The 16,092-nt window shown below is 44.7% G+C and overlaps 1 protein-coding gene across 8 annotated transcripts in view; it reads right to left on the bottom strand.

Moving 5' to 3' along the window:
* Nucleotides 1–16,092, bottom strand: part of PALM2AKAP2 (PALM2 and AKAP2 fusion) — a 331,612-nt gene that overhangs the window by 294,158 nt on the left and 21,362 nt on the right. The window lies entirely within an intron of this gene.

Raw genomic sequence — 16,092 nt, 5'->3', positions numbered from 1 at the left:
CCAAAAGGCCAGCAACTGTGCCCAAGTGTCAGTCAAACAGCCACAAAAGTGCCAACTGGAATGTTTTCATGTTTTGAGTGTCTGCTGCGTCTAAATTTTAACCAGAGATTTATGAGAATAGTTTGATTGATTAAAAGAAGTGTTATGGTGCATGTCATTTGACTCCTACCATTTTTTATGGCTAAGACTTATTCCTTAAAATATGGACTCACTGATTTGGAAAATTCAGTAGAGGTGAATAAATCTGGGTGAATAAAGCTGAGAATGGGCTACTTCCTACAGCCTTCTTTCTTTCTTTTCTTTCTTTTTTTTTTAAGGTTTGGTACCACCTCCAGGCAAACTGGTAGCCATCCGTTCAGCTTCAGATTCAGTGAACAGTACAAAATAGTTTTAAAAATAGGGCTTCCTTTCAACCAGACTGTACCAGGATCAGGAAGTGGGTTTGGCAATTTTTTTTTTACTTCTTAATGTTGCCTCTAGACTGTGACTCCTCTGCCCTCCTGGAAAAAGTCTCACTTGTTCCCTTGTTCCACCCTATCATCCTATCATCTCTGTCACCAAGTGTTCTTCTGGTCACCCTCTTCATCTCTACTGATGACTTCATTCCTTGGATCCCAGTATCCATATCAAATCCTACTGTTGTGCTGGGTGACCTCAGTGTCTGTGTGCATGAGTCATCCAACCGTTATTCCCACAGTCCATTGACAATTTCCTCTCCAATAACCTCAATCTATATCCACCCAGAAGAATTCCAAGTCAGGGGTGACTGATTTCCCAAGATGAAACACCCATGTAGGGTGCCACGGCGTGCTGGAGAAGATCAGAACAGCATGCAGGAGAATGCTACCACCCAGCTGTGGTCTTCAGCCTCAGGTGGGCTCTCAACACTGTCCAGCAATCTTTGTACCTGCTCTTTGTCAATTCTCTAGCGTCAGTAGCAGATACTTCTTCCCTGGAACAAGCCTATGTTTAGCTTGTGTAAGAACTCAATGTGGGTTGTTGGTTTTGGGTTTTTTTTTTCCTGTTTATACATAAAAAGCTAATCACCAGTGCCTTGAATTCCATCATTTCATGACTCTCAGAGATCCTGTGCCATCAGTTTTCCTTTCACTCACCTGCAGCATTTACCTCTTTCTCTATCGTCAACTTGCTCTTTCATCTCCAAATTTTGACTTCCTGTCCTTTTAAAAAAACACAAAAAACAATCCATCTAACCCTGACACCCTTCCTAGCCAAACTCTCACTCCTTTCCTTTTTTTTTCTACAACCCCACCACTCTGGCAGAGAAAGGCTTCATTCAGTATTCCTTTCATTCACTTCCTCTTGGCTCAGCTCCAAATCCTACCACTCTGACCAGCCTTTCCCTTCTGTCAGGACCACCAGTGACCTTCCAGTGGGTCTGTTCAATCACGTTACTTCCAGAAATTGTGTTACCACCTATCAGCCTTCAACCTTATGCATCACTCCCTCCTTCTTGCAAAGTCCTTCTTTCATCCTGCTCACCACCCTCCTGCCTACCCTGATTCCCTGGCCACCCTTATCCCTTAAATGTGAGTCATCAGGTTGACTTCACATCCTACATTCTCTGCCTGGATAACTTCAATCACTCCCGCAGCTGCAGTTACCATTACATGCAAGTCTTCAAAGTCCCTGCAGGAGATCTCCTTCCTGTGTTCTACACCGGAATGTTCTCCTAGGCATCTCACATGTATGTCCCAAAGGTATCATGATCTTAACACGTTCAAACTAAACTCATCACTATTCCCCCAAATATCTTCCCCTCCCTGTGCTCCCTACCCTGATGAGTAGCACCAACAACCCATCCACTTACCTTTGCCAGACAGCTGTCTAGCACCTGTATCTCTCCATACCTCTCCCAGCTTATTCAATCATTCCAAGGTCTGGCAATTCAACCCCAGGTGAAGAAGCCTTCTTCACCATCTTCACGGCTACTCTCCTACTTGAGGCTCTCACTAGTTCATCACTGGATCACTGAAACCACCTCTCAGTGGTCTTTCTGTCCGTGCCCCCCCCCCCCAGTCTCCCAATTCAAATTACTCTGTGTACTTCAGTGGAATACTCTTTCAAAAGTGCATACCCAATTATATCACTCCCTGAGAGCTTCCCTTGCCCACAGGATAAAATCCAAACCCTTTACCTAGCAAAAACTTGATCCACCTTTCTATCATCGTCTCTTACCAATCCTCAGTCATACCTTTCCATCTAGTTATGGGGAAATGCTTGTGAAGTTATGCAGTTTAATGGTTGATAGAAGAGTCTTAATGTCAGATAGACACGTGTTCTAATCTAGCCCTGCCACTTACTAATTTGTGACCATGGATAAGAGCACATGCTCCTCTCTTTTTGAACATGCACAGTCCATCTATTCCACAGGGCTGTCCTTGAATCCCTAGCACCCAGTGGGCCACCAATCCATACTCTGCAGATGAGTAAATGATGAGAATGAATGAATTCTTCCAGGGACAGCTCATTTCTTCCTAGAGCCAAATATTGCATCTTTACATCTGGCTGCTATGAAGTTCTTGAGATATGGCGTCCAGAGCCTTAGAATCCTCCCACAATCACTCACATAGGGTTTCTAGGCCTGTACTTCAATGTTTTTAGATTTTTCTTCACTTGAAAAGTCCATCATTGACACTTGTATGTCAAGAATACATTTAAATACATATGTGTTTACACTTCATGTGCATACAGCATAGCCATACAATGGATCTGTACAGATTTTAGGTGGCAGTACAAGCATGCACCATGTGCTGATTTTTGTGTGAACTATGTTCACACACTATGTCCTGATGTGGACCTGGGAGCTCTGTGTTGTCACCAAGGACACTCTAAACTCCTCCCCCACCTCAGGTTATGAGAGCCAGAGAGGGAGCCAGCCCAATCATAGTAGACACACAAATCCAAAGGGCCAAAGGGGGTCAAAATAGGCTTCATTGCCAAGAGTTCAGAATGTGGGAGTAATAAGGTTGATACAAGAGCAGGTGGGGAATCATCAAGGAGGATCCCCACCTCATGAACCATCTTGTAGTGAGTATGACTGACTTTTATCAACTGGGATACAGGGTGTGGTATGTTACACTGCTTTGTAGGGCTAACATAGGACAGATGGGAAGAGTTTGGCTCCAAGTTCTTCCCATGACTTATGGGCCTCTTGGAAAGTCCAGGATGCCCTGAACTAACTACCACAGCCCTGGGCCACTCTGAATGGCTGCGTATCCTACAGTGCAAATGAGAGCAGCCATCCAGGTCCCTGTCTCATGACCAGCTCTCTGGGCCTCCCAGTTCAGGGCCTATAACAACCCCTCTTTTTATACCATTTCCCATCCCTACCTTCCTTAAGGGAAGGCAAAAAAAGGGAAAAATCCTGACCTCACAGTGTGAGGCATTGAAAAGCAGTGGCTTCAGCAATGACCCAAGCATTCCGTTAGCTAAGCTAACAGAAGAACAATGCAGCCAGAGGCTGTTATAGATTGCTGGCAACTGGGGTTGGAATCTGACCATTTATTCTACAGGTGTGATTTACACATCTCACTGGATTCTGAATTAAGTGGACCCCAATTCACGAGGGCAAACTGAGAGACCAGCAATCTTTTAATGCTGTGCCGATCTCTTTGCTCTCAACAAATCAAGGCTTGGCAGCCATACAGTGGTTTTTCTTTCACTTCCTGTGGGAAAACTTCTGGGGAAATCTGGGTCACTGATAGTCTACCACTTGATTTACAGCGACGACCAATTTCTAACTTGGCTTTATCTGATCCGCTCTGAAAAATGTTTTCAGCCACTATGGGCAGTCCTGTTAAATTGTGCAGACCTGCAATCATTTTAAAAAATCACTCAACCATCAAAGATTTGATTTGGTCTGCTTAGTCTGTGCTGACCTCACTTCATTTTGCAAGGCCTGGGCCTCTGTATCCCAACCTACCATGGAACTTCCCAGCTGTGCCTCACACCGCACTTTTGCAAGCACTTTCGTATCTCTTATCTCGGGCTACTGAGACAACAGGTAATGCCATTTCCCTATCAAGGATGAGGAGACTCAAACACGGGAAGCTCTTGTGACAAGGCTGTGACGCTGCTGGATTTGAATGAGGACTCAAACCCTGCAGAGTCACCATCTCATGACACTAACCCACCACACACATCTGCCCCAGGCAAGAATAACGTCAGTGAGGCCAAGAGAAGGACCTGTGGTTCCCCTTTACAGTGTCTCGATTTGTGTTAAATATGGACAATGGGGCAATGATGAAATAAATGTGGACTTGGCCATGGATGATATGAATGGTGTGCTGGTATTTAGGCCTTCCATCTGTGCTGGGGAAAGAGAGCAGCTGTTTCTCGCCAACCCTTCCTGGCTTCCTCTGCCCCTGCCTTTCCCAGATTCCATAGCTGGATCCATCAGTGCCCCCACTCTTGGGCTCCATCCTACCCATGGCCTGAGCCAGTGCAGACCATGACGGGGAGAGTGTCTGAAGCTGAGAGCCCCTTTCTCCTGGGCTGCCTCTGCTGTCTCTTAGATTCCACAGACAACTCTGGCCCCCATATCCAGACCTGACCACTCGGGAGGAACCATCAGGATTCCATGCCATCCTTCCTCTGCACTTCTGTCTAGAACACAGCACTACTCCCCTGCTCCTTTCTCAGAATGGTGTTTCCCCATGGCTCACTGTCCTCCATTCTTTCCAGTTTGCTTTTTCTGGACTGGACAGATCCCGGTTCTAGAAGGCCAGCTGCCTTCTCCTTATTAGCAGCCTCTGTCCCTCTGACCAGACACTCCACTGATCACCAGTTCTATTATTGCAGCCAAGCCTGCTGCTCCCTTGGCCATTGGGGCACTAGATTGCATCTTTTTTTTTAATTTCCATCATGCACTGGAAATACAATGGATTTATAAAAAAGAATGCAGTGTTTCAAAACATAATACAGTACTCTTTTTCTACTTTTTTGATCCTATCATCCTTCCAGTGCCTCTTACCCACCTCATGCTTTCCCTTCCCTCTTGGGCCAGCTTTTAGATAGCACTATCAATAAATATAATCACATTTTTCTGAAAGACTGACTCGGATGAAACTCAGCACTTTGTGTATTTGTACCCGCACATATTCTGTTGAAAATTCTGGAGAGAAATACAGGACCGTGTTATCTGGTTTTGCATTTATTTTGTGACCTCAAATGGCAGAAGGGCCTTGGAGGTATCTAGAAATCAAATTGCATTTCCTTAGACTAATTGTGCTTGAACTGTCCCAGGGGATTATATTACCTTTTATCTCCTCAAACTTCCAACACCTCTTCCCCCTTCCTCATTGCAGACAGATGACCTTGCTTCCGATTTCACTGAGAAAACAGAAGCAGTCAGAAGGGCTTATCCACACCTACCATCACAGACTCCCATCTATCCATGGGTCAGTCCTGCAGGCTATGCCATCACTCTCAGATGAGGACAGACAATCCTCCACTTGTGCCCTGGATGGCATCCTCACTCCCCAACTCAAGGATGTCCTTCCAGATGTCTCTTTTCTCTCCTGCCTTACCAACTTTTCCCAGTCTCTGGATCATTCTCAGCAGCCCTCACACATGCTCTATTACCACTAGATATCTCTAAAAGCAGCCTCCTTTGAGCTCATGCTCTCCTTCATCTAAGCCTCCCTTTCTCTTTTTCCCTTTACAGCAAAATTCCTTAAAAGAGTCAACACTCTTGCTGTTTCCTCTTGTCTTACTCTCACTGAAATCCACCCCATGCAGTGGTCACCTCCACCTCTCCACCAAAACAGCTCCAGTCCAGGGCACCAGTAACCTCTCTACTGCTAAATCTAATGGTTAATCCGCAGGCTTCAAATTTCTTGGCATATCAGCAACATTTGACAAAGATGATCACTTCTTTCTAGAAGTAGTTTCTTAAATTCCAGGTCACCATTTCTCTTCATTCTCTTCCTAATTCACCCACCACCCTTTCCTAGTTTCATTTGCTGGCTCCTCAACATTGCTGGCAACCGCCCAGGCTCCATCTTTGGGCCTCTCCTCTATCTACTTTTACTCTCTTGATGATCTCATCCAACCTCCTGGCTTGAAATGCCATGCAGATGTTGATAATTCCCACCTTTGCATCACCAGTCCAGACCTCTCTTTTGAATTTCAGAATCATTCATCTGACTACCCACTCAATATTTCCACTCGGGTATCAAGTAGACATCTCTAATTTAACATTTCCAAGATTAAACTCCTATTTTCCCTCCAAAACAGGCCTTTACGTAGTTGTCGCCATCTCACTAAAGTGAAACTCCATCTTACTAGTTGCATAAACCAAAACTCTTGGAGCATCTTTGGGGCTCCTGGGTGGCTCAGTCAGTTAAGCACCCGACTTCAGCTCAGGTAATGATCTCATGGTTCATGGGTTCGAGCCCCACGTCAGGCTCTGTGATGACAGCTTGGACGCTGGAACCTGCTTTAGATTTTGTGTCTCCCTCTCTCTCTGCCCCTCCCCCATTTGTGTGCTCTCACTCCCCCCCGCCCCTCCCCCACTTGTGTGCACTCACTCCCCCCACCTCTCTCTCTCAAAAAAAAATAATCTTTAAAAAGAAACTCTTGGAGTATCCTTGACTTCTTTCTTCCTCTCACATTCTGCTTCCACTCAATGAGAAAACTCCTTAAGCTGTACCATCTAAATATACCCATCATTCACCACCTCCACTGCTACCATCTCAGTCCAAGATGGGTTTCATCTGTCTTCTGAATTACCATAATATCCTCCCAACCAGTCTCCCTGCTTCCGCACTTGCCCTGTTCCTGTTTCATCATAGCAGCTAGAGTAATCCTTAAAAAAAAAAAAAACAGGTCACATTGTGCTCCAAATCTTCCAATGAATTCTCATGTCACTTAAAGTCAAAGTCTTCATCCTGGTATCTAAATACCTTTGTAATCTAGACCTGGCCACCACCTCTTTGGTCACATCTACTACCACTGTACTCTTGTCACATTGGCTTTCCTGTTGCTTCTTGAACACACCAAGTACATTCTCAAATCAGGGCTAATGCCATTGATGTGCCTTGTTGCAAGAGTGTGTTCTTCCCAGCTATCTACATAGCTCATGCCTTTGTTTGATGTCACGGCTCAAAAATCATCTCTTTTTTCTTTAGAGAGAGGGGGAGAGAGAGAGAAAGAGAGAGAGAGAGCATGTGTGGGAAATGGGGCAGAGGAAGAGAGAAAGAGAATCTTAAGCAGGCTCCATGCTCAGCATGGAGCCCAACACAGGGCTTTAGCCCATGACCCTTGGATCATGACCTGAGCTGAATTCAAGAGCTTCTCGCTCAACCGACTGAGTCATGCAGATGCCCTATTAGTAAGGCTTTCCCTGCCCATCCTATGAAGGCATCCCCTCCCCAGCATTCCTTAGCCCCCATACTGCCAACTGACATAGTATATATTCACTTGTCTATTTGTAAAGTATCACTACACACACACACACACACACACACACACACACACATATTCACTCATCTATTTGCAGGTCATCCCATCACCCCCCACCCCAGAATGCAAGCTCCATGTGGGCAGAAACTGTGTTGTATTTACTATGATATCCTCAGAATCCACAAATAGATGTTCAAATAGATATTTGTTCTTCAATAGAAGATGTTCAAAAGATATTTGCTGACTGAGTTACAAAAATTGAAACTCATTTGTTTATTGATTATGCTTAATTTCAGAGCTTTAAGTTGTTCATGTAAAATGAGTTTAATTAGTAAAACTTTCTATTTTAGTGGAACTAGTTTTGCAAATAAATCATAGGAACAATGGTTTTTCTATTTCTCCTTGTTTTTATAATTGAGTAATGTTAGAGATAGAGTCCACATGAGGAACATGTAACTTGTGATGGCACAAAAGGGGAAATCCATGGCACCAAGGAAAACAATAGAGCCATGTTAACAGGCGATGAGGGAAAAAGTGTCTAACTTTGAATAGGGCTGGTTTATGGAGCACAGAATGGTTGGCTCCAAACCCAAGGCAGAGCTTTCCCATTATAGGTGAATCCTATAGGTGAAACCATTATAGGTGAATCCTATAATTTCAGGTAACTATGATTTGATCTGAAGCAACACTGGAGCCAGGCTCTCCACACAGCAAATACCCTAGATGCTTGGGGAAGTATTTTACCAAACATCCCGTAAATTTAAAAGCATGGAGATATGCAGATGTTAGAGGAGACCTGGTCCACTTTACCCACCTCCATACCAAGTATCTGTTCTGTTTCTGCATCTTGGGACAGGTTGCTCACCGTCCCATGAAGTAATTAGTTCTAAGCTGGGCCAGCTCTTAAACGTTGAGGAATTTTTCCTTATCTGCATTAATAGCTGCCTCCCTGAAACTAATATCCACTGGTGTGAGCTTTGATGCCACTTTCATGGCTGGTTGAACATTTGTGCTTCCAGGACCAAATTAGATGGTTGTAAATGGAGCACAGGGTTTTAAATCCTGCCACTTACCAGGCAAGCAATCCAAATGAAATTCTGAAAACGCAAAAATCAACTGCCCTGTGACATGGTAATTCTAATTCTGGCCACTTTGTTCTAAGAAATCCACATTCTTCCACTGCAGAAGCTGGAAAGTCATCAATTTACCTTCCCAGACTTTTTTTGAGCTAGGGCAATCATGTGACTCAGTCTGCAGGAGGTCTAACTTCCAGCTTCTTCTGGGAAGGCCCCATGCCTGGATATTGGCAGCCTTCCCTAAAAATGGTGGTGCATCAAGAGCTCCTCGTACCATCCCAGAAGCCTCTGTGGCTGTCCCCATTTCGTCTTCCACAAAACTAAAAAAACCCTCAAATTATCATTTCTTGGGATTTCTGGTACTCACAGCCAAATGTACTCCCAACGAACACATAACCAATTAAAATTGTACTTATGAAGAGTTTACGACAGCATGAGAAAATGTTCATGAAAACGTTAAATGGAACAGCTCCAAGTCACATTTATATGGAGTATAATTACAACCATATACATACAATCTATCCAAAGAAAATCCCCCAAATTTGTTTGGCGTTGAGATTATGCACATTTTTTCTTTTAAAATATTAAAATATTTATTGTCAGGCCCCACAGTGAACACTTTTAGATTATTTCACCCTTTTCACTTTTTTGTCCATTTCACATTTTGCTTTTGAATGAAAAAAAAATATTAAAAAAATTTTTAAATCCTCTGTCCTGGAAAATCTAAAGGAAAAAAAAAATCACCCAATCATGAGTTGGGTAAAATCCACAGAAGTAAACTTGGCCACCCCTCTCTGCTCTGCCATCATTAGCATTCCGGTTTGTCCACTAACCAGAAAAATGTGAACTAGACGTCATGGAAGACTGGCAGGAAATTGACAAATTAACCTCATCTACAAAAAAGTCCAATGATAACCGCTTGATTTCACTACTACTGCATAAATAATAACAATTGTTGAAAAATGAGGGGAGGACAACCAAGTTCCATGATTTTGGCATTAGAATGATAGGCTGCTATTGGGCATGTAAATATTATTTTGGAGGAAGAGGCTATTGAAATGCAGATCCATTCAAACTCAGACTGATATTATGGCTTGGAGTTAATTAACTGAGCTCCAATTGTGTGTAAACTGAATTGTAAAATATAATCAAAATATGTAGATGATACTATTTCTGACCTGCTGCGATGCCATGCTGGCTATCTTATTTCCTCGATGCCGTGCTCCGTTTCATGAAATAAGCCACAGGAGGTTGAAATGTATTTTCTGCAGTGATGAGGTGACACAGACATAACAACATCCAGGCAGGTGAGGATTTCTGCTTAACTCAGGGGGAAGCGGGAAACTTGGCTGCTTCCTTAAGCCCCTTGGGGAAACAATCCAAGTAGTTTTGGCAACAGTATTACCACAACCCAGCCATCCAATTCAGCTGTCAGATTCGGGCTGGGTATTTCTCTGAAGCTGCCTGGGAAAAGGTAGGGCTTCAGGGGTGGCCAGTTACATTATGTGACAGCCTTTGATTTTCTTTGGACTCTAGGGGTCTGTTCTGGGACACAGCCACCCAGCTTCAACTTCCAAGGAATATACTTACGGCCATTGCCATCATTTGGATATCCATTAACCTCATTTATTTCCTTATCTCCCAAGGAGCACATACCCATGAAATGCAGACCCTAAGAATGCCAAGTCGCCATCTCCATTCTCCATCTCCTTTTCCTACCATGTCTATTGGAGGGAGAAGCAGGGTGAGGGATGGGGGACTGGGCCTGTGCCTCTGCAGCCTTCCTATGCAGCCCACAGACACACCATAGTTCCTTTAGCACCACCATCAAGTTATTGAGCAGATGAGAAAACAGGAGAAACTGGATGGGATGTGTCTAATATCAGAGCTTTGGGAAGCCATCAGGTCTCTGATCCCTGCTGGGCAAATCACCAGCACTTTCAGAGGTAAGGTAAAACCATCTGCAAAGTAGTCCTTTTTCTGGTTTGGATTCAAATGATCCAAAGGACCTCTGAGCTTGCATTATACCCACACCCAAAAATAAGGCTCAATGAGACATAATGAGCAAGGAGAGGGCTGCTGTTCACCAAGGGGTACCCAGTCCGGGCAATAGTGTGTAGATTCCAGCTCTGCCCTGATCTGATTTCAGAGTGAGTCTTGTCATACTCTTCCCATCCTATTCCCAGGGCCAGGGGGCCTGATTCTACAGCCCAGGCCTAAGAATGAGAGACTGCCTCTTGCTAACAGGCTTCCATTGCTTCTTGACTTGAGTTTGTTGGGGCAATGGTTGTTTCTTTTTTTTAAGCACAGCAAAATAGTTTTCCTTTCTTTTTTCTTTTCTTTTTTTTTTTTTTTAGCATACCCTGTGTTGGTTATCCATATGTACTACCTTCCATCCATTTCAACTGTTCAACTATGTTTTAGCTCAATTATCTGTAATCTTAAAGAAATCATGCTAGAAAGAGATCATGCTAGCCTCCATGTATAAATAGCCTAAACAAAATATTTCTATTGTTATTTCTTTTTTTAAATGTTTATTTATTTTTGAGAGAGAGAGAGAGAGAGAGAGAGAGAGAGAGCATGAGTGGGGGAGGGGCAGAGAGAGAGGGAGACAGAGAATCTGAAGCAGGCTCCAGGTTCCAAGCTGTCAGCACAGAGCCCAACGTGGGGCTCGAACTCACTGCAAGATCATGACCTGAGCCGAAGTCGGATGCTTAACCAACTGAACCACCCAGGTGCCCCTCTATCATTATTTCTTAATGTTCCAGTTTTATATCTTGACCATGGACTTCCTCCTACATGGATGCTATCTCATCCTGCTGCATGGCTCTTCGGTTCTTCCTTGGCCCCCAACCTGGAGATTCCCTTTACCCTTTCTCTTGTCTGAGCTTGCCTTTAAGGAGCTCCTTTCTCCCTGTTGGGACTTCCAGCCCCAGCGGTTGTTATACTTTTAGGACAACAAGCTTGCCCGCTGAGTTGACATTTTTCACGGCAACTGAAGCAGAGCGCGTTCCCCCAGAGTCTGCCCCGTTATCTTGCTTTCTTAGCCTTCACACCACATCCCCCACCCCCTTCACCATCCTACTGTAATTAATCAGGCTGGGCTACTTGAAAGATTTATTGCTATAAATGGCCCAAGTTTCTGAAGTTCACTCTCCACCTTCCACTCATCACCACAGACACCAATACATAAGCTAACTGTCCATACCAAGGCTTTGGACCCTAAAACATCATCTTCCCTCCAAGGCAGTAGGATCCCCTATTAAAGAACAGACTCCACGGACTGTAAAAGGAAATCGTGTTAAATGCTCTCTTACAAATATTTAGGAAACAAAAGATTATAAGTAGAAATCAACAACAAAAAAGTCTCCAGACTTAAAGATTCTATTTTGAGCAAACAAAATGAGAAAAATAAGATGACAGATGGGCTTCATCTCAAGTACTAATGCTGCTCACTTGGTCACAGTGACTATCTAGAGCACTATGTTAAGAAGGATCCTGAGGGGGGCACCTGGGTGGCTCAGTCGGTTAAGCGTCCGACTTCAGCTCAGGTCATGATCCCATGGTTCCTGAGTTCGAGCCCCGCCTCAGGCTCTGTGCTGACAGCTCAGACCCTGGAGCCTGTTTCAGATTCTGTGTCTCCCTCTCCCTCTGCCCCTCCCCTGCTCACGCTCTGTCTCTGTCTCTCAATAATAAATAAACATTAAAAATTTTTTTTAAAAAAGAAGAATTGTGAGGGCAAATCTGAGCTGATCAGGAAATAATTCCATGGTAAATTAGTGATTCCCAGGACCAAACAGTCAGCAAATGGCAGCATGGGGCCACTTATTTGCCAAACCTGGAGTGGTCATTTGCATGGACTTTGGAGCCAGATCTCAGGTCAAATCTGGACTCAGCTACCCAGCCCAGGCTAGTATTTAGCCTCCTGAAGTTAACATTTCCCCACTAGTAAAATGGTGCTAACAATACCATACCTCTCACAGTGAATCGATGTTCCTGTTACACTTTCGCAGAACACTTACCATAGTGTGTAAACCTATGAAAAACCCAATAAACAGGAGCTCTTATGGTATTAGTTCTTTAGCTCTAAAGTCAGCTCTCACATGTAAATGCCCTGAAACATGTTCCTCTGATTTAAAGGTTTGTTTATGTTGGATTCACACCCTCCTCTCAAATCAATAAACCTCCTGCTGGTGTGTGGGAATGCTGGGTAACATTCAGTTGATGATAAATACAGCAATCTGGCCAGAGATCTGCCCAGCAATCTCTTCACCAATAGCACACCCTGCATGGGCCGGCAATGGGGACTTTGAGTGGCTCCACACTGAATCCTCAGCTTTCCCTAAAAATAGGCTCACAGGCTGAGTCACCCCTTTATTCCCAGGCTTCTCTGAAAGTTGAGCAGGATGTCACAATGTCCAGAAATAACCTCCAACATTCAGCCTCCAAATTGGCTTCCATGGGTTCTAAGGCATTCAGCTGAAGCTGGTTAAGCTGCTGCTTCTGGATTTCAGTATAAAGACAGTGATTTAAGCAATTATAAAAGCAAAAGAGGACCTCTGCATGGAAGGACCAGAGAGGCCACCTCAGAAACCTTCAGGAATGTACCAGCTTTGGCAGTGATGGGGCCCTGGGCGGGGGCTGTGGGACCTATAGTGGCTCCCTGCTTCATATTGCCTCCACTCTGCCACCAGAATATTCTCTGATAAACCATGGGTCTTCAGTGGCTCCCAACACCCACGGGGCAAGTCCTGGCCCCCTGCCTGGCACACCTGGCCTTCTGTCACCCAGAACCTCCTGTCCTAGCCTCATTTCTTGGGATGCTCCATAATACCCAACTCCATGTGGTTTCCTGATGCTGCTCTGCACCATCACAGGCCTGGTGCCTCTGCCCGTGCTACCCCTTTGGCCTTAAAACCTGGGACTCTCACCTTGGCCACCCTGACCAGGGGCAGGCTACTTTTTGCCCACTCGAGGACAGCATGAGGGACCAGGATTGGCTCCTGGAGCAGAGCAAGGGGATCAGTGAGACAGAGACTCAGGCTTCATGAACCACATTGTGGGAACTCTGAGGGGAAATGGAAGATGACAGAACGGGTATGCTGGGGGAAGCGGAAAGAGAGCTGGCATAGAGATGTAGATGATGTTGCCCCAAAGGCACATGGACCATTTGCTTAGCTGAGCTGTTTCCTCTGAAATAAAATGCAGAAAATAATACTTGTCCTGTTCATTGAAGCCCCAACAAGATAAAAGAAGTGAGACAATTCTGTAAACTCTAAATAGCCGTGAACCCACCAGGAATGTTCTCTTCATTACTTATGGTGACGTAGAGGGACAACTCAGGGTCCCGAACAAAACATACACAGCACTGATGGTGGCTGAGTTGACATTCTGAGCCCCTGTGACATAGTTTATAGCCTTGCCCTGTTTTTAACTGGCTTTCACAGGGACAGAATGTTTAAGCTTTCTTCCTTACACCTTAGTGTGAAATGCTGTTCTGGGCCTTTCCAGGTATAAGGCTTTGACTGGAGACAGAAGGTCTGAGGGTTGTGGATGCTAAAAGGAAGTCGTGAGTGTGAAAAAAGGGTAGAAATTTGAGGCATTAATGGCAAATGGGAACCATTACTTACGGGTTCCTGGGCCACTTCCTTTGGATACATTTTCTACTGCAAGAGTCAGAAGCAGAGTAGGATGCAAACAGCCATCACTGTGACAGGCAGGTGCCATCTAATACCACACACAGACCCTGTTACATGTTGAAATGTGTCCTCCCAAAGAAGGCATATTGAATTCCTAATCCTTACTACCTGAGAATAGGACTTCATTTGGAGATAGCATCTTTACAGACCTAATCAACTTAACATTATGTCATTAGGGTGGGCCCTAATCCAGTATGAGTGGTGTCCTTATAAAAAGAGAAAATCTGGCCATAGAGCCAGATACACATGGAAGACGATGTGAAGAAACACAGAGGAGATGCCTATCTACAAGTCAAGGACAGAAGCCTAGAGAAGACCCTTCCCTCTCAGCCTGCAGAAGACACCAATCCTGGTGACACCTTCATCTCAGGCTTTCAGCCTCCAGAACTCTGAGACACTACATTTCTGCCCAGTCTGTGGCACTCTCTTAAGACAGCTCTAGAAACCACTACAGATCCTTTATGACAATCCAGGCGCAAAAAGAACCAGGGAAGCCACAGTAGTCCAAATTGGGTAGATGTATTCACTGGGCGAAAACCACAGGTGCACATTTTGGAACTTTGTGCCCTTGATATGAGAGGGAAGTAAATTAGAGATGGCCCGTTTTTGTTTGTTTTTCTTATGAAATTCTCATGGATCAATCATCAATCCCCAGGCTGCCTGGTTTGAGTGCACGCCCCCTTGACCCACTGGTCCAGAGCAAGGTGTGAGATGGGAAAGGGAGTGGCTTCTGCAGAGCTGCTCATGCAGGCGCAGGTGGTGGGCTCATTGCTGGTCCAAGGTCCTACCCCTCCCACTGCTCACTGTGGCTTTTGAAGTCACAATGGGTGCCCAGCCCTGTCTCTTCCTGAAGAGGAAAACTTCACAATCTTACTCTGTCAATCTCCAGCAACTGGGCAAACCAGACCGAAAGGTCATGCTCTAACTGGAAATACTGGCTGCTCCCCACGCAGAAGGGAGGCATCAAGAGTAGACGGATCTCAAACACAGTCCAATCATCCAACAGCAGCAGGCAAAGTTGGCAAAGCGACCTCTTCAGTTCAACAAGCATTCACTGGGCATCTATGATGTGCCCACTTTTCTCTCTCATCTTGAGCTCAGGGAACCCCCGAGCTAGGGCTGAAAGCTTCTCTTCTCTTGCTAAGCTCAGGGAGAACTTAGACAGGAACCAAAAAATAACCCAGCTGGGAGAGTTTAGGTGGAAAGGAGTGTGGAAGATGGAAATGGAAGAAATTTGCAAGGCAAGAGCCCCCAGGAAGTTGGCAGGACAAGTGCCAGGCAAGAGAATGGAGGCAGCCTTTAATGCAGGGGCCCAATTAGGAAAGAATTTAGGGAATCTAGGGATAAGTCAGAAACCAGGGCATCCAGTTAAAGCTTATTTTCACTAACCTCTAGCTAAAATTTAGCATCATCTTTAGTTATGAACACAAGCACAGGCCTCAGGAATGTCATACTAATGACTTTGTCATAGGTAGAAATCACAGTTGAGGCATCTGGGTGGCTCAGTGGGTTAAATGTCTGACTCTTGATTTTGGCTCAGGTCATGATCTCACAGTTCTTGAGTTCGAGCCCTGCATGGGGCTCTGTGCTGACAATGCAGGGCCTGCTTAGGATTCTCTCTCTCCCTCTCTCTCTGCTCCTCCCCCACTCTCTTGCCCTCTCTAAAAATAAATAAATAAACTTAAAACAAAAAAAAGAAATCACAGTTTTGTCCCTCACATTATAGCTGTTTGGGATAACTCAAAATATCACTTATGCTCATCAATGATTTGAGATTGGACTATGTATTCAAGCTGCCACTGGATTTTATTTAATACAATCATAAAGTAGCACATCTGTTTCCTACTGCAATTTTCTAATATTTTTCTGTCTTTCAGCACAAGAGGTTA

This window comes from Lynx canadensis, chromosome D4 (genome assembly GCF_007474595.2).
Source record: "Lynx canadensis isolate LIC74 chromosome D4, mLynCan4.pri.v2, whole genome shotgun sequence".
In the NCBI taxonomy this organism is placed as follows: Eukaryota; Metazoa; Chordata; class Mammalia; order Carnivora; family Felidae; genus Lynx; species Lynx canadensis.
This window is presented reverse-complemented; position numbering and strand designations above follow the sequence as displayed.